Source organism: Miniopterus natalensis, chromosome 1 (genome assembly GCF_054644295.1).
Source record: "Miniopterus natalensis isolate mMinNat1 chromosome 1, mMinNat1.hap1, whole genome shotgun sequence".
Lineage (NCBI taxonomy): Eukaryota > Metazoa > Chordata > Mammalia > Chiroptera > Miniopteridae > Miniopterus > Miniopterus natalensis.
In genome coordinates this window covers 116680192-116699554 of record NC_142081.1, presented here as the reverse complement: position 1 = coordinate 116699554, position 19363 = coordinate 116680192, and the positions used below count along the sequence as shown (strand labels likewise).

The window sequence follows — 19363 nt, the reverse complement described above, 5'->3', positions numbered from 1 at the left end:
TGCTGTACATTAGATCCCCCAAACTAATTTACCTTATAACTGGGAGTTTGTAGCCTTTCGCCAACATCTCCCTATTTCCTTCATCCCCCATGCCCTAGCAACCACCACTCTACTCTCTGTTTCCTGCCTGCTCATGTGTGTTTGTCAGTGTTCTTTTGGTGAATTGTAAGTTTAAGTTTGATCCGAAGTTTTAACTTTGGGGAAATTTAGGACTCTTTTAGGAATCTAATGAAAACTAGGGATCCCAGAAAAGTGCGTATTGATCCAAAAGTATGCATATAATTTCAACTTTCAAAACCAAAACTCTGTGCCTATTTTTTTAATTCCTCACCCAAGGATATGTTTTTATTGACTTGAGAGACAGAGGAAGGGGCTGAGGGAGGAAGAAGGAAACAGATCGGTTGCCTCCCGTACACACCCTCACCAGTGATCAAACCCACAACCTAGGTATGTGCCCTGACCAGGAATCAAACCCGAGATCTTTTGGTGTACGGGAGGACACTCCAACCAACTGAGCCACCCAGCTGGGGCTGAAACTGTATACTTATTAAGTGATAGTTTCCTACTCCCCCTTCCCTGGAGCCCCTGGCGACTACTACTCTACTTTCTATCTCTATGAACTTAACTACTCTAAGTACCTCATATGAAAAGAATTCTGGAGATAGATGGTGGTGATCATTGTACAGCAATGTGAAGTTATGTGATGCCACTGAAACTGTACACTTAAAATGGTTAAAAAACAAAAAAAAAGCTTATAATTTCTGGAAGTGGGCAAAAGTGCTTTAAATTCCTTGAGCTCTACGGATAGACGCCTCAGGTTGGACCCCAGTTTTGAGCCAAGCAAAGATTTTTATGGACCAAATATGTGAAGTTCTGTTAGCATCATCATTTCATCTTTTAGTTACTATTCTTTGATATAAAGGGTGACTGCCTTTTATATTTTTGGGCTGGAAATTTCTGTTACGGTCACTTAATTCTGAAAATCGATCATGCAAAATTTGCTGCCTTATAATACAACCTTTTGCTAACGTAAAGTAACTAAGACACTAACAACGGCACAAACATTTACTAGCTGGTAGTCTTTAATGGGCTGCGTTGAATGTCTTACCATTTTACAGGAAGAAGAAGCCCAGGCGAAGGCTGATAAAATTAAGCTGGCATTGGAAAAACTGAAAGAGGCCAAGGTCAAGAAGGTAAACTATGGATCACTTTTGCATGGGGAAGTTAAATTAATGACATTTTATTATACTTGTTTATTAAAAATAAAATGTCAGGTGGTACTTTCCAAATAATTGTAATTTTTAATTTAAGGACAAAGATAAATTATATAGGTATTCTTTCTATGACATCAGGTAGCTCATTTATGTTAGTATACGGCTGGAAGTTTTCAAGTCTCTAAACCCAAGGTTCCCTCACACCCAAGGAGCCCTCTCTGGTTCTGCTTAGCTGTTAGCTAATAGCAGGTGGCACCACCTTCTGGGCCTGCCTTAATTGGGTTAGAGCTCAGCTTCTGCTGGCCTTGCCTCCATCTCAGCATTTCTGTGATCTCTTTTGTGCATTTTTCATATTCCCTGAGGCAGCCTCCAGCCTTGCTGCCAGGCCTGGATGTCCAGCTTATCTCCCAGTGTACCAAAGGTTGATCTGCTAGTGCTCTGGTTTCAAAGTTGCATAGGTTTGAGAGATCTGCCCCTAACCTATTTTCCCAATAAGCCTGTAATTTTAGTGTGCATTTTCTGTAGAACATAGGTTTTTCAGGAGTACGTACATTGAATTATAACAGAAACACCTATATTTAACTTTAGTAGAAGCGTATACCTATTAAAGTTAATAATAGTTAATAAATAAAGAGAAAAATGAAATACTCTTTGTCTTATTTCAACTCCTGAAGCATATCCATCACTGAGACTCCTTAAGAGCCTTTCACATATAGTTGGGTGAATCATTGTTTTCATATAGGGCCCTTGAATTTATGTTCATGGCCCTTTGAATAAAGGCATTCAATACATGTTGATCGATATTCAATTAATATTCCATGACTGTCCCTGGATCCAGACTTTTTTAAAAATTTACTGATTTTTAGAGAGAGAGAGAAAAACACCCACATCAATTTGTTGTTCTGCTTATTCACGCATTTATTAGTTGATTCTTGTATGTGACCCGACCTGTGATCAAACCCGCAACCTTGGTGTGTGGGGACGACAACACTCTCACTGAATGAGCTACACAATCAGAACGGGACCCAGACCTTCACGTTTTCTCTTTGAGTCTCCAGGTCACCCGGTTCCATGCATCCTGTGACGCCCGGCTCGGTCCAGCTCTCCTCAGCCTGGGCCCTCAGTGCTGCCTGAGCTGTACCGTCCAGTCACTCTCCCACTAACCTCGGAAACTCCTTCTACCTTGTCCCCTCTTAAACCCTCCAGGACCCCTCTCCCCCTCCACACCCGCTCAGCTAATGGTGTTGCCGCCCGCTGCACTTACCTGCCTGCCTGCCTGCACCTGTGACACAGAGTCCATAGTCTTTGCTGTTACTTAGAAACTGTCATGTTTCTAGGACCAGCCTGTCCTCGTGTGCTCCAGTTCCCATCCTCGCTTCTTGTCCCTCTGCTCAAAAGCGCCCAGTGGCACTCAGCTCACACAGTAAAGCACACACTCTCACGACGGCCTAAAGCCCCTCTGTGACCTGGCTGCCCTCTGCCTCCCACCACTCCCTCACTCACCCCCTTCTTACTAGCTGGTCTCAGGGCTGCTCCTTAATGGTCTAGGCACACCCTTGCCCTGCTGCCTGGAAAGCTCTCCCCCAGATTCCAGGGGGTCCTCTCTGTCCCTCTCTTAGGTCTGCACACCTGCCCAGGGAGGCCTTTCCTATCAGACATCACACACACCCCAGTAACTCCCTGCCCTGCCCAACTTCCTTTTTCTCCTCAGTGCTTGTTGCCTTCCAACACAGTCTACCTTATTCATTTGTCATATTTACTGCCTACATCTCCTCCTTACCCCCACAGAGGCTCCTCCAGAGATTGTGTGTGTTCTCCACTGATGCATCCCCATCTCGCAGAGCAGGTGCGAGGGAGATAGAGAGGTGAACAAGTCAGGTGAGGTCCCTGCTTGAGGGAAGATAAATTCTAGCAGGAGAGAGAAGTGCCCAAAAGAAAGTAAAGCAGGAAGGAGTGATAGGCCCAAGCAAACCTCTGGTTGTTTATAAAATGAGGGCCACATTAGATACATTTTCAAGAGGGGAAATGAAAAGAGAAGTTGATTCTTACATGAAAAGTTAGAGCAACTAACACATTCAGTCTGTTTGCTTCAGCTGGAGGTTAAGAGAACAGGGAGGAGAGAGCAGCTGCTTCCCGCTGTGTATCAGAATCCGAGAGAACACGGCCATAGTTTACTGGAGGTGAAAAGTAACAGTAACACCAGTCACAGCCTGCCCTGATACAACAAGGAAGATGTAAAGCAGAAAAGTCATCCTGATCAGTGGGAAAGGAAAATTAAAAAGCCAGGTTGTATATTTGTGCTGATTTCAGACACTCCAAATGTCTGTCTTAAAACAAAAGTCTGTGTGTGGCACAGAACGTTAAGAAAAAAACTCACATACTCATACATCAATAAAATGACTAGTAGATGCCCACACATCATCTACACGGTGCTTTTCTCAAGATTGTGGAAAACAAGTTATCTGAAGTACTTTGCCCTCCAGTGTTCAGAAATGTACACATCTTGTAGGACAAAGCTTTGGGAACTGGGAACACAATCAGACTCGCTTGTTAATTTTGTTTGTTTGTTTATTTGTTTGTTTTAAAGCTCCTGTAACCCAGGAGAACAATTCCATTTGTAAATTTTATTATAGAAGAAAAAAATATTGCAAATGACTCAGACTTGGGATATTCTTTTATTTAACAGCTTGCAGAAGAACAAAAAGACTTTCTAAAAACTATAAAATCTGTACTGGAATGCAGCAATTTTCAACCCTTTTCGTCTCCTGGCACACATAAACGAATTTCTAAACTTCTGCAGCACACCAAAAATACATTTTTTGTCCATCTGACAAAGAAATATAGGTATAATTTTGATTTGTTCACGTCAAATGGCTACTGTTGTTTGTGTTGGCTATTGTCATTTTTTAATTTGACAGCCTAAGGGAAAAGAGGCCAGTGTCCCTGACTAAATAGTCAGGTAGTGCATGTTTTAAAATTCCTGCAGGTCACCAGTTGAAAATCGCTACTGTAATGGATTAGAAAAGGCAAGCTTTTCATTCTTGAACCATTCTACCCCGTATCACATAGTGTAGATATGAAAAGTGCTTAGTTTACTAAATCACATAACTGCGATTTAGCACTGTTATGTGTTGGTGTAGATACTCTTCAATTTGCAAATGAGATGGAAGGTGTGAAAAATAATAAATATGATTCCTCTTGCTAAAATCACCAGCCTTCTCTTGTTTTTTTTTTTATTATTTTCTAAGTTTTATAATTGTGGACATTTATAACTACATGTGGATTAAACTTAGTTTGTGATTTCTGCAAAAAAACTTTTCATCATTGTCAAATTAGGTGCTTTATATAGAGAAAAATAGAAGAAAACACCAACATGCATTATTTTCTCAAGATCTCCTAAGAAAGAATGAAATGTGGTCAAACATTAATTTTTCCACCAGGAAAATTAAGTCTTCTAAATCCTATCATTGGCAGTGAGCTGCAAGAACTTTTAAAACATGCCATACCTGACTATTTAGTCAGGGGCATTGACATTTTCCCTCTTATATTGTCAAATTAAAAAATGACAACAGCCAACACAACAGCCATTTGGTGTGAATTAATCCAAATTATACCTTTTTTGTTTTTTGTCAGATCAGCAAAAAAAAATTGTTTTTTGATGTGCTGCAGAATTTTAGAAATTCATTTATGTGTGCCATGAGATGAAAAAGGTTGAAAATCGCTACTTTATAGCAATAATTCTCAGCAGAGAGAAAATAAATCATATTTAAAAGCTGTTGAGTTTTATTATATTAACGTTATTTTTACGTTAGTTTTGGCCTATTTTAACTTTTCGTTAGATAAGTGCTCAACTCACTTTGAGTTTTATCTGTTTTACCCTTGACGCGTTTCTACAAGGAAGCGGCTGCCTCCGCGTCGCGGGCAGTTGCTACACGCTCCCCTCGACTAGCTCAGGCCATAGTTGATGGCGCGGCGCTGGCCACGCTGGTGATGCGCTCGGAGGATTTTGACCCTGGAGCCAAAGAGGTGCAGCCTGGCACTTGGATATATTGCAAGACATAATGCAGGTAATGGAGCATATTTGAAAAAGGATTACTGAAGTTTATATTTAGTATTAGATAAATCTGGCTTTGTGTGGTAAAGCATGGGCGAGGTTTTGATGATGTTTTTATACGTTATGGGAGATAAGCTCTGAACGATGCTCCAGTTGTTTGGATTGCAAATTCATACAAATATGTGCACATTCCGGTCTTGATCTTAGTTAGCGGAAGAGAAATTTGTAGATGGAAAGAGAAAGGGCAGGAGGGGGCGAGGCTGGGGCGAATGAGATAGTAATTCTCAAAGACCTTGGTAAATTGGTTCAGTTAAGAAATTATTTTAGCTTGTCACCCCTCAGGGTACATTGAGTCTTCAGTTTCACTCCTGACATAGGGTATTATTCCAAATCAGCCAGGGGCCGTATCATGTAAGTGAGTGACATTAAAAAGATATGGGCATAACTTTCTAGAGCATGCTTGTATTCAGCCCATATTGGGAAGGAAGGAGAAAGAGAAGGGTCATCTCTCACAGATGACAGCTCAGGGCCTGGCCCTCTCACGGGAAGGCTGTGCTGACACCTGATCAGGAAAATATAGAGGGAACAAACTCGCCCGCCTCTTTACAGAAGTCGCTAATTAATACAAATAAGCAACACTAGAAGAATATGCAGTTTAACACACATGTAGAAATGATCAACTTTGCTAGTAATCAAGAATTGCATATGAAAACATCGGTGCAAATAGCTTTTCCCACCTCTGGTTCCCTGGGGGTAAAAAAGAATGAAGCAGGAGCACAGCCAAGTGGGTGAGAGCGCTGTGGCGCTGGGCAGGGCCAGAGTGTGAGCCCAGGTCTACCGCTTAGCTGCCATGCGACATTGGATGTGGCCTTTAAGCTTTCTGAACCTTTACTCCCTTATCTGCAAAAAGAGGGCAACTGCTTCAGAGTTATTCAGAGATTTGCTGTGAGGATGGCAGACATGGGAAGCACCGAGACCAGCGCTTGGCACACGGTCAATATGCTATAAGTGAAAGGAAGTGGTATGAATACCGGAGGGTGGGCAGGACTCGATAGTGTTTATGCCCATGGGTGGAGGCGCCACAAATTGTCTAAACTTGTGGGAAAGTGTTTGGTAAAACTAAGTTACAAAAGAGTTTATGGTTACTCTAATGATCAACTTTGCTAGTAATTCACCCTAAGGAAAGAATTCCACAGAAAGAAAAGCGATATTCATGCAAATGTTATTGTAGCATTATTTGTAATATCAAAAAAACCCCTCAAGTGTTTGGCAGAAATTTAAAAAGGCAATTGTGAATACTACATGGTAACATGGAAAAGTGATTATAATGTAAGAAAGAATAAAACTGTATATTAAGTTTATAATAATATAAAAGTAAGTTTTTTATGTGGACATAAGTTACAGAGAGAGACATGTTTGTGTTACTAGGGTGATAGAATTAAGGATATTTTTCTTCATTTTCCAGATTTTCAATGTTTATGTATGTATAAAATCATAGCTACCATTTACTGAGTAATTACTATGTCCCTGGCTCTGTACAGTGTGCTTCAGATACATTGTCTCATTTTGATTTTGCTGCCTTGAGGGTAGATATCACCCTCCTTATTAAACAGAGGAAAAAGGGGAACTTAGAGAGGATTCCTGAAATTATGTTAAAGGTAGAACTGGAATTAGAGTCTAAATCTGTCTGAATCTAAAGCCCATGTTAGCCATGTGCCATATGGCTTCACTAAATACTTCTTGAAAGAGTTTTGAAGAAGAAATTCAAAACAGAAACAGTAAGAAGTTCTCCCATGGTTATGTTTAATTTGGTTCTTAAAGTGATGACACTATTAGAGACAAAAAAGAAATTAAATGATATAAAAGTAAATTGAGAAAGAACACTATTGTCATGCTAAGAATGATTCAGAATTAGTATATTAAATTATTTCCTTAATATCTGGATTTTGGTTTTCCAGATAGGTTCACCTTAGACTATTGCTTAATATATGTTGGTTGAAAAAACTAAGGTAGTGTTTTAAACCGGAAGCTGGTTGTCATGGGGAAACTACATGAATATATTTAATAATATATTCTTTTAATATCAGAGGACTTAATGGCAAACAGATTGTAACATGAGTACTTCAAAGGGTGGTGCAAAGAGCTCTGAGGCACAACTGTACAGATACATTCTCAGGCCGGTACTGATAGGTAACCTTTCCATACCTCCCTTTTGTTGAGTTTGAGGCTGATAGTTGATAAATAGGGTCTATAGTCCATAAGTAGGGTTTGTCTTAGGGATTCCATTCTAATTTTTTGTTATAATCTGGCTCCCACATGGAAGCCCCCCTGTAATTTCAATATTTCATGGTACTTAAAGGCCTGGGCCCCAGAAGCTCCCAGAGGAGCTTTACTGCATATAATTCTTTGAAGGAAAGGGAATTGTTATGTAGAAAGCAATAAAAGAAGTCATCATTCACATCCTGAATATCAATGAAAATAGAGGATTTACCTCCAAATAACCTGATTTCTTTCTTGACAATTTCCTAAAAATGGAATATATTGAGATTAAGGGGAGGACAGTCATTCAATGTTTACTTCTTAGTATTAGTGGTGAAATGTTTGATTAGACTGATTAAGAAATATAAACCTCAAAGAGAGATGCAAAAGAAATAAAGTGTATCTTTAAGGGTACTAAAAGGAAAAGATTTTGTGTATAGGAAATAAAAATAAAGTAAACATACAATTAGTAGAGGAGAGAAACCAATGGGCATTAGCTGGCTTTTCCTTATTTAAAAAATACCATTTCTAAAGGTTACTTCTATGTATAGATTTTAAAGCTTTTTGTAGATAACCAAAGGGAACTGGGGGTTAACAACCAGAAACAGCATGTGTGTGTTTTTTAATTCTGTACAAATTGTATCATTAAAATGTCTATGATTGAACCACCAGTTGTTGAATACACTCATAAAAGTGTCTCTTACTTTGAGGATGTTATTTCTTTAATTTTTTGCTGCTCCTTAAAAAGGCTGAGGCAGAATTCTTCTCATATTGGTTGTCTCTCTCCTTCCTTCTTGCCACACTTTCCCACTCTGCAGAATGATCCTAATCAGTGTAAACGCTCTCACTGTTTCTAAAGATCAGTCTTGCTTTGGAGATCCAAGCAGCAAGGCGAGGACCCTGGCGGGCTGGAAGTGTGAGGGGCAGTCAGAGGAACCAGGGGCTGCGGAGCCACAGGCTTCCCCTGGGAGGGCCCCCTCCCCGCCCCGGGCAGCCTGCTCCCCTCGCCCGCCTGCAGGACAGTCCCGTAGAGGCCCAGCGCTTCCAGGGAACCGTGTCAGGAGTGGCAGCCTCCGGAGGACTTGGTGACAGGAGGGCAGTAGTCTGGCTGCAAGTGCCAGGAAGGAGGAGCCATGTAAGTGGTTTTCGCAGGAACAGTCTTCCACGTTTGGGCTCAGAAATAAGTTTTAGGTGCTTGTTTTGGGAGCATTAGCTGAACATGCTGTCCCTGGTGAACTTGGCCTCTTGTAAATGTTGGCTGTTCTCAAGCCTGGCAACAGGAATGCGTGTGATTAGGTGTTCTAAAGCGTTTCAGTTACCGAGGTAATTGTCATCTTAGATGAGGAAACTGAAGTAGAGAGGTTAAAGGATTTATTCTGGTCAGACAGCAATTTATGGTGGAGCCGCCTGGCAGTTACTGGAAACCCTTCAGAGCGCCTTGGTCTTCACGCGAGGAAGGACCGTGTCGGAGCTCATCGCCCCTCCTGCCGCCTCCTCCCTCTGTTTGAAGGCCACGCCCGGTGCCTCTGCTCTCAGCCCTGTGGCTGGTTTCCACATGTGACTGTTCTTCCTCCCACAGACCCGACTGATGTCCTTAGGACCTAGACCGAGTGAGGCGTTTCCATTCAGCTCAGGAGCAGTTAGGAGGGGAGACTGCAGCTGCCAAAGCTGAGCAGCACCTCCAGGAAATGGCTGGTTTGCACGCGACGGACACTTACTAGAGTGTATCCAGGTTACTAAATCAGTAATGTAAGGGAAGAATCCGGACAGGGCTGGCCAGCCCGGTTCCTTTCTCTCTTATACAGAATGGTGAAATGATTAAAGGGGAAAACAATTTCAAAATTCAGATTTTTGGCAAGCATTGTATTCTTATCATCCACTCATACCACCTATATGTGAATACCAATATCCCAAATTGTATGGAACAGACTTAGGAAGCAGTAATTAAAAACCCACATTACAAACAAATACCTGAGTTAACTGGGGCCTTGGTAGTGTATGTCTTAGAGTAAGTAAGGGTGGACAGGAGAAGGGGTCAAGAGCTTGGTGATTAAAAACTTCTAAAAGCCCTACAGGCAACTGTCTTCACAGATGCCTATAGATGATGTTAATTTATGTACCATCCTTTTGAGAAACACACAAGTATAGATGAGGAAGGCCAGTAAGCCAGAACAAGTGCAAGAAGGAAACTGAGACAGATAACTGAACAAACTGGCAGAGCAATTTACAGCAGACACAGAAGGTCACCTCCCTAGAAATAACATCTAGGCCTCAGTTATATTTCAGCTCCAGACCCAGGAAAGCAGCAAGAACCAAGTAGGTGACCCCAGGACCAGCTGTGATGACTGACAACCGCCTGCCCTGACACTGACCAATCGGTGGAGACCACGGCCCTGGAGGAGCAGACCTAGAAAACGGATTCATACTCTGCTGAAAGCCTCCCCTGAGACCTCCCTAAAATCCCCACCTTCAAGAAAGAGAGAAAGCCTCAAGACAAAGCACCCAGTGCCTGCTCTCCCTCTGGGGAGCAGCCCCCGCCATGCCCTTTCCTCTCTTTTTCCCCTAGTTCTTCCCCCATGGGCACACATCTCCTAAACTCTAAAGGACCCCACAAAGCTTGAAACCAGGGCAGCAATGGGCAGCAGCAGCTCCTCCCAGGCTAACCCCTGAACCTGACCCCAAGGCCCCCTTTCTCTGACTTCCCAGAGATCCAGGGCAGCCCAGCCGGGGGTCTCCTGTAGCTTCTTCTATACTAAGCCCTTTCTTGTTTTACTGTCTCCAGCTTTAATAAATGTTCCCTCACAGTCACTTGACTGGTGGTGTAAAATTTTTCCTGCACAAAGTCAAGAACCCACACACTATCTGCTGGCCCTAGGCGGATCCACCAAGGGCCCGGTCCCCTTTCCAGTAACATAGAGGCAACTGATGTTTATGAGATTATATATATTATACCTATTTTGACCCCTAGTTTTTATTTCCACAAATACTAGGTGTTGGTGAAAAAAGAGTGAAAATAAATGTCTTGTCAATGTAAGAAATGGTTTAACTTTTAGAGAATTTGTATGAGTTTATTTGAGCCAAAATGACAATTACCAGGAAGCAAAATCTCAAGGGACTGAGAAAATGTTCCAGAGAATGGTAGTTTTGCATCTTATTTTATACATTACAGTCAAAGGGGGAAGGCATAAGGGGGTTCCATGAGATCCATTGGTGATAGATGAAGGAGGCAGGAGAAAGCAAAGGAGTGGGATATCTGGGGTTGGATGAAAAGTAAACCGAGTAGACACACACTTCTTTTACATTTGTGGGTATGGGATAGTTAACAGTTAACAATAACAGTGAGGGCTTTTGTGGTCTCTGCTCCGGATAGTTAACAGTTAACAATAACAGTGAGGGCTTTTGTGGTCTCTGCTCAGGTGCAGCCAGGGGCCCAGAAGAAAGGGAATTACACTGACATTCCAAAGGTATGTTATGTAGATGCACAAAGACAATAGACAGGCTCAGTTAAGGTAAAAGACTGACCTTCGTCAGAGAAGATACCAGCCTAGGACAAGACTACCCACCAGGACTCACTTTTAGTTAGAAAGTTTTAATTTCAGACCATCCTATGTGGTTAATTTAGGTCTCTGAGTTTTAAGGCCGCCACGCAGGCCTCCCCTGAGCTTGTCAGGTTTAGTATGTGGCCCTTTTTATCCACAGTCTCTTCTATGTTCTTTGGACATAGAAGCCAAATGTATTAAACAAAATTACATTTTAATTACAACTTTACTCACCAGTTACCTAATGTGTTAGTCATTTTTAGGGTTGGTTTGTATGCTAGTAAAAATGTGTTGTAAATTCTCCTGTACTTTTATTTATTGTGATTTTTAAAGTTATGAACTCTTGGTTAATAAAATCTGAGGGTTTTTTTGACATTTTTTTTTTTTTTTTAGAATTCAGAATATGGGAAAATAAAATATAATTCTATAATCTCAGATTCCTAAGTCACTGAGACCTATAACTTTATATACAAGGCTAGCAGTTTCTTTATCACCATCATCATTATAATCACCAAAAAAGCATCTGAGACACTGAACCCTCTACCCCACACAATACTTCCTCTGCCTGATGGCACCTAACATTCTTATAGTCTGAGGCTTTGTTTCCTGTTTAGTGCAAATACCTATGCAAGAAATATCACCAAATGTGTGTGCTGAGTGCATAAAGAGAAGGGTGTTTGTATCCTAGGGGTTTCATACATTAGATTAGAACAAAATGGTTTCTCGAACTAGGTTTATTTTCTGGTCATTACTCTATAAATCCTCCTAAGATCTTTTAGATATTGAGGGAAAACATACTTTTGAGTTTTATTTACATTTGAATTTCTAGAACTACATTAGGCATAGTGTACTTGACTGAAATTTGAAAGTGCTTCTGTTTGTGGCAGAATTGTTAGACCTGTGGGGCCAGAGCAGATCTGGGTTCAGCAACCTCGGTACTTGAACTCTGGCTGGGAAAGAATTCAGAGCCAAGACTCAAACTATAAGAGAACATTTATTTGGAAAATCACAGAGATAGAAAAAGTAATTTGTAGATGAAATGGGCTGAGGAAATAAGTTATAGAGGCAAAGGAAGGGCCCTTGAGCTTAGAAGTGAGGAAGGTAAAGGTGATGTGCCTGGGGTAGGGGCTGGGAGGGGAAGGAGGAGGGGAAGGCGCTGGTGTGCTCCTGGGAGGGAGAGCGCACTGGGTCCTCTGTCCTAAAGGCTTTAAGGGTGGAGATTTTAGGGGAGTTCCTAGGGGCAAACTCAACAGACTATTCAGCAGCTTTCTAAGTGTCCTTTCAGGGTCTTGGTCTTCCTTCCCTTCTACTCTCTCTCCAAGTCAATGGAAAAAATATCCTCAGGTGAGGATTAACAAACAAAAAAAGAATGTGAAATATCTCATTAAAAATGTAAAATATTAATTACATGTTGAAATTATAATGTTTTGTATATATTATGTTAAATTATGTATATTATTAAAATTAATTTCACCTATTTATTTTTACTTTTTAAATGTGGCCACTAGAAAATTTTAAATTATATATGTGGTTCACGTTCCTATTGGACAGCACTGGGTTAGAATTACTGTGGCTTGTGCTTTGTGGTTATTTTTTAAAAGGCAAATATGGTAGTAATGCCGTGGGCTAAAAAAGTCATACTTGATATTCATGTTTATTAATCAGTGTAACTTAACCACATTTTTAAAAATATGTTTTTATTGATTTTAGAGAGACAGGAAGGGAGAGGGAGAGAGAAACATCCATGAGAAAGAAATATCAACATTGATCGGCTGCCTCCTGCACGCCTCCTGCTGGGAATTGAGCCCAGAACCCAGGCAGGAATGGAACCGGTGACTTTCTGGTGCATGGGTTGATGCGCAACCACTGTGTCACACTGGCTGGACTCAGACATATTTTTAAACTCACTGTAATATGCAGTAAGTTAAAGAACATGGAAGTAAAAATACCATTTGGGGAGAAGTAAATGATGATTCAACTTCTCAATTGATGTAAGGGCTGAAATGAACTTTATAAGGTAAATGGCCAAACTGCCAGCCTCACACATTGTCGATAGGGACATATACTGATAATCCCCTTTGGGAACAATATTGCAGTGCATGTTAGGTTGACCTATATGAAATTACCTATATTCGACTGGTTTTGACTTTAAAAAAACAAACACAGCAGTCTTATGTGGTTTAGTCTAAAACTATCAAGAACCTCAAAACTGTCAACATTCTTCCCCTCAGTAAGTTCGCCTCTGGGCCTCTATCCTAAGTAAATACACACACACACACATATATGAGGACACTCAGGCAGCCTTGAAAAGGTCCATGTGGCCAGCAAGAAACTGAGCTTCCCAACAATGAGTAAGCTTGGGAACAGGTTCTCCCCAAGTTGTGCCTTCAAATGACTGCAACCCCAGCTGATAGTGTGAAGGCAGCTTCATGAGAAATTCTGAGCCAAGACCATCTAGCAAGGCTGCTCCTGGATTCCTGACCTGCAGGAAATGTGAGATAATAAGTGATGTTTTAAGTTGCTGAGGTTGGGTCATTTGTTACGTAGCAATGGGTAACTAATACATAATCTTAATGCACAAAGAGGTTCACTATACTATACTTTATAATGGCAAAAACCAAAACCAAACCAATGTCCTAGAGGATGGGAATTGCTAAGTAAATTTATGGCATATTTACTTGGAATATTATGCAGTTGTTAAAAATTTGGGGCTGGCTTCATTCTCAGGAATGAAAGTGGACGGTGGAAGCCCACATATAGCTTCAAGGAACTTCTCGAAAGGAGTCACACTAACAACTGCTGACTAGGGACCACTTTTATAAAAATACCATGTAAACTTTCTAACCATCCAATGTCTCATTTCTGTCTCCCTTTTCTGTTTCCTCTTTCCTTTGTGTGTTCTTGTAGAGAATTCCACCAGAGCACCAGGAGCCGTTTACTGTCTAGCCTCCCCCATGACCTGAGCTCCTTGAAGTCAGGGACTTATCTAAACTAGGCTGGAGCAAAGTGTGAATGCCAGTGAAGTCTGAATACTAAATATGCATTTTCCATGTAAGTTTTTTTTAAGCATAAGGCAAAATTTTAGGTAAGGTGGTTCAGTTGCTTGGAGTGTTGTCCCATACACCAAAGGGTTGCGGGTTCAATTCCCAGTCAAGGTACATACCTGCGTTGTGGGTTCCATCCCCAGTTGGGGCAAGTACAGGAGGCTATTGATCGATGTTTCTCTCTCACATTGATATTTCTCTCTCTCTCTCTCTCTAAAATCAATAGAAACATATCCTTGGATTAGGATTTTTTTTAAAAAGTATTATTTTTATAGCTGTTATTCTTGGACACACAAGTAATCAACATGCATATTCAAAAGATGTTTATTTCTGACAAGTAAAATGGTTAAGATAAATTTATTCCTTTATCTAAACATTAGTATTTATATATATAAAAGTAGCCTGTTTAGTCGTAGATCTCATTTTGAAAGTGTTTTTATATGTGCAAAAATGCACCTTTTTATTTTGTAAAAAGTTTGTTTTTATCTTGATTATTTTGGGGGGGAGGGGAGAGAGGAAGGGAGACAGAGAGAGAGACAGGTCCATCTATTGACCTGTATTCTTTTCAGCTCAGGACTGGCCCACATGGTTTATGAAGCCAGGAAGGCTGATTTGAAATGCAGATGTCGACACACTGAAGTACACCCTCCCCTTTTTTCTTCGCTGTATCTGTCAGGGTGAAAAATGGCTCGCACAAGGGTCAGTCCCCCATACTCACTCAATTATTTTCTTGGACCCACAGAACTGTCACAGGCTGTGGTGGATGCGGGAGCAGTTCCTCTTTTAGTACTTTGTATCCAGGAGCCAGAAATTGCTTTGAAAAGGATTGCTGGTCGGACCTCAGTGATATTTCAAAGCATTCTCCAGAGTCAGCACAGACAGTCGTGGGTGCAGGAGCTGTTGCTTGCTTAGCCCAGATGGTTCTGAACCCTGGTGCTAAATTGAAGGTATTTAAAAATAAGTTAAAAAACAGACTTCTGCTAATCTAAGAAAATGGAAATGTGTATAGATTAATATATTTTCAAAAATAACTTATACATCATTGAAAACATGTGACTATATTACACATTTGATCTTTTAATATGCGAAAATTATGCTGTAAGGATTAGACAATAAAGACGTAACTGGGAAAAATATGTTCAATGTTAAAAATTAGAAGTAGCATCAGTATTAACATTAATCATTAAAATAAGGAATCACATGATTGAATTTCAGGGTGGGAAGGCACCTAAAGGTTTTCTAGGTCACCACTATTTACATTTCTTTTCTTTTTTAAATTTTATTTTTGTTTAAAATATTACAGATGTCCTTTTTTCTCCCAATGATCCGTTCCACCCCATCCCATCCCCCTCCCCACCATTGTCCGTGTCCTTGGGTTGTGCATATATGCATATAAATTCTTTGGTTACTCTCTCCCCCTCCACCCACCCGCCCTCCTGCATCCCTCTGACATTCGTCAGTCTCGTCTATGCTTCCATGTCATTGAATCTATTCTGTTCATCAGTTTATTAAGTTCTTTAGATTCCATGTATAAGCAAGATCATGTGATGTTTGTCTTTCGCTGCCTGGCTTATTTCACTTAGTATAATATTCTCCAGGTCCATCCATGCTGTCCCAAAGTATACGAGATCCTTCTTCTTTACAGCTGCGTAGTATTCCATGGTGTAAATGTCCCACAACTTTTATATTTAAATTTCTTATGAAAATTGTCATATTTATGTTTGTCTTTTCTTTAGCTTTCTACAATCTGATTTTCAGTTAATAGTCACCAGTTATACTTTTATATGCTAATAGTTATACCCCATAAGGTTTAAAAATTGTTAATGTTAAGTAACGAAGCAATGGAAAGTGCTTTGATGTTATCAGTCAGCATCATGCCAAACATAAGATGCTAGTTCTGCCTGATCTTTTTGTACTATATTACCACATGTATTGTAAATTAACAAGCATTACATAATTAAGAAATAGTATTTATACAAAGGTCATATTCTGTGATCATCTGTGATAGAGATTTAAATAGTCCACAGAAAACTAAGACATTCAATTTGGAAATTAGGGAATTTAAGAAATTGAGTATTTACTGATCTCTGCAGTGGAGTCTACGTAATGTTTTGTTTTATTTTGGTTTTTGCTTGACAGCGTCAGGTCCTTTCAGCTGTCAGTCAGATTGCAAAACATTCTGTGGATCTGGCGGAAATGGTGGTTGAAGCAGAGATTTTTCCAGTGGTACTTACCTGCCTGAAGGACAAAGATGAATACGTGAAGAAAAATGTTTCTCCTTTAATTAGATTGCAAAGCATACACCAGAAGTGAAAAAAAAAAAAAAAAAAAGCTTTTTAAGTACAATAATATTAGTCAGTTTTTGTTGTAAAGTAAAACATCAATTTGTATACAAGGCCCAGGTGCTGTGCCACATGATTTGGTTAGGTCAGGGTTTGTCATCTGAGCACTGTGGACATTTTGGACTAGATAATTCTGTGTTGTAGGGGGCTGTCCCACTGTCCTGTACACTGGAGGATGGATATTTAGCAGCACCCATTGCCCGTCAGTAGCATCCCCCACATCGTGACCATTGCAAGTGTCTCCATATGTTGCCAAACATTTCCCAGGGACAAAAGTGCCCCTCGTTGCAAACCCCACTGGGTTGTATCAATTGAGTCTGAGTCAGAAATCTCAGTTTTTAATCATTTCCTGCCTTCCATTTCTAGATCGTGGGGACCCTAGACTTTCCATTCTTGTCATTTAGGTGATCTGGGCGTAGTGAGAGCCGTACAGTTCCAGGTGGGAGAGGCCAGCAGGCCCCAGCCTAGCGTGACTCCTCTAGGAGCTGCCCTTCCGTGGTGGTTCCCGCCCTGAGTTCTCAGATGCCAAAGGCATAGAGATGAAGCAGGCCTGGGTGCCTTCTGCAGTTGTGTCTTTTTCTGTGTATATTTTGACTGATCAGTTTCGTTTCACTAAAGTTTAAAGTCCTCATTCTTTATTTCACCTAACATCTTTATTTGCTTGAAATTTTTTTATAATTGAAATGTAATCAGCTAGTAATCACTGTTTGCAAAGGGGGATAACTAGGCGAGGCTATTTCAAGTCTGACACTGTCGTTCAGCAGTCAAGGAGTAATCTGCTTCATGCTCACACTTTGTGCTTGGGGCTTTCAGTAGTTAGCTAGTTACGAACTAGCCTGGGCTTAGTGTCTGGGTGGGAGTTTTGACATCCATTAGGACAGAGATAAAAGTTGTGCCACTGATGCATGAAAAGTGAAGCACAGTAAACTCTGAACAGTGAGTATATTTGAAGTAAACTCTGCACAGTGAGTATATTTGTACCTTCGAAATAGAATTATTGTACTTGCATATTTCTTTAATAAGTATAGTAATTTCACTAAATCATACCTTTTCAAATTTTACCAGGTGTTTTTAGGCCTAAGTAAAAATGTCTGACAATAGTGATGTTTGCAGACCATCCTGTCCTTACAGTCACAGCGCCTCGCTCTCCGTCCGTCCCCTCAGCTTTCGCAGTTGGTGGTTCTCGCAGGAGGAGCTGCTGCCGCGCTGCCCGCATGGGGCCTGCAAAGGAAGCACAGGCTGCCTGGCGTCACGGTGCTGGGCATGTGGCGGCTCATTCGGAGAGCCTGGCAACGGCGGTGATCACTAGCAAGGCTTGTTCTTGATTTTCTTCTGGTTACTGCAGTGAGATATTCTAAGAGAGAACCACTAATACTCTCCAACAGGTTATAAAATATAACTGGCCAGAGCGAAAGGAACCTGAAGAATTTTTCGGCATGTTGTCAAGGCTTATTAGCAAGTTTTTGAAAGCAATGCTTGAAGTAAGGTTTACCCTGTAGGCAGTGTAAAGTTTTACTCAGTACTTAATATCTACAAAATATCAATACTTCCAAATATTAGTATTACCTGTTTTGAAATACTCAGTGTGTTTGCATCCTGAAGGGTTGACTGTGTGCATTTACAAACACGTGAAGCACACCGTGATTAAAGACAACTAGTGTAATTACATGCCCAGTAGTCATCCTCCCCTTTCCTGTCATTTGGGTAGAAGATGCCAACGGCTAGGACATCCCTTTTTATCCATTTTCCTTCCGCTTTCATGAACTAATTTCTCTTTTTAGATGAAGGCAATTCAGAGCACATGTCGGAGAGCAATGCTGTGTCATTGTTTTAGGAATTTGGCTTCATCTCAATTTACAGCTTGGTATCAACCCACCACACAGTGTACCCCTGACACATAGTAGGTGCTGAAAAATATTGAGTGCATAAATATTGATCTGAGCAATGCTTCAGAGGCTGTGTGCTTAGTGTCTCCAGCGACCCTCTAGCATGTGGGTGTCTTATCAGCATGGGAAACCTGCTCTGTATGTTAAACAGAAGTGTGGATTTTGTTTCTCCCTTGCTAATCCTCAGAATAAAAGGGAGCCTCAGATCTTTATTTTCTACCTATTCCTTGATAATTCTTTGCTTTACTCGCTTTTTATCCTATGCTTTTCCTTTTGTTCTTCTATTACCAGAGACTAAGATAGTGACTAGCACAGTAGTGCCGCTTTCTGAAGGTTCACTGTGGGGATATTACTGGGATTTTTGATTCTTGGTTCCGTTGTGGATCGTTAGAAAGCTTACACATAGGAAGAAAGATGAAAGCAGCAGCAATTGCTTTTGCTTTCTCTATCTATGTCCTCCCCAAACTAACCAGGAGGCGCTCCCCTCCTTTGGTGGAGGGCAGAGCTGCTGCTGGCCTCTCCCACCTACTTGTCTCTCAGCTGGTTGAAGACCAAGGTGGCAGCAGCAGTTTGAGGCAAATGCACAGTTCTGTGTCGTTCTTTCTTTTTCCCACATAGCACCCTAAGGACTAATAGCAGTACTTCACATTTAAATAATACTTTATACTTTTCCAAGCACATGCATGTTTCTTCTCTTGTTTGCTATTCATAACATCTGAGGCCGGGAGTCAGAGTCTGGAGGATGGGGTTGGGGGGCTGACTTCGCTTCCTCCAGCTTCTTAGTTTTGATACGTCCCAGAGTACAGACTTTCTGTTACGTTGCCTCATTCGGAAGACAGGTCTGACCTTTTGTATTGCCAGACAAACAGTTTTAGTTGGAAAAAAGAAGCCAATGAAGAAATATGGCAGATCTCTTCAAGAAATTGGTCTTAATAACCAAATGTAAAGGCACAGGGGAAAGGCGTGTATGATCACTTGGACTTTGCTATGGTAGCATGGCAATGTGACACTGACCTTAGTGGTAC

The 19363-nt window shown here is 40.9% G+C and overlaps 1 pseudogene; it reads left to right on the top strand.

The window, feature by feature from the left end:
- The first annotated feature begins 1085 nt into the window (after positions 1–1085).
- LOC107546003 (uncharacterized) lies at positions 1086–17777 on the top strand (annotated as a pseudogene).
- Positions 17778–19363: the final 1586 nt, after the last annotated feature.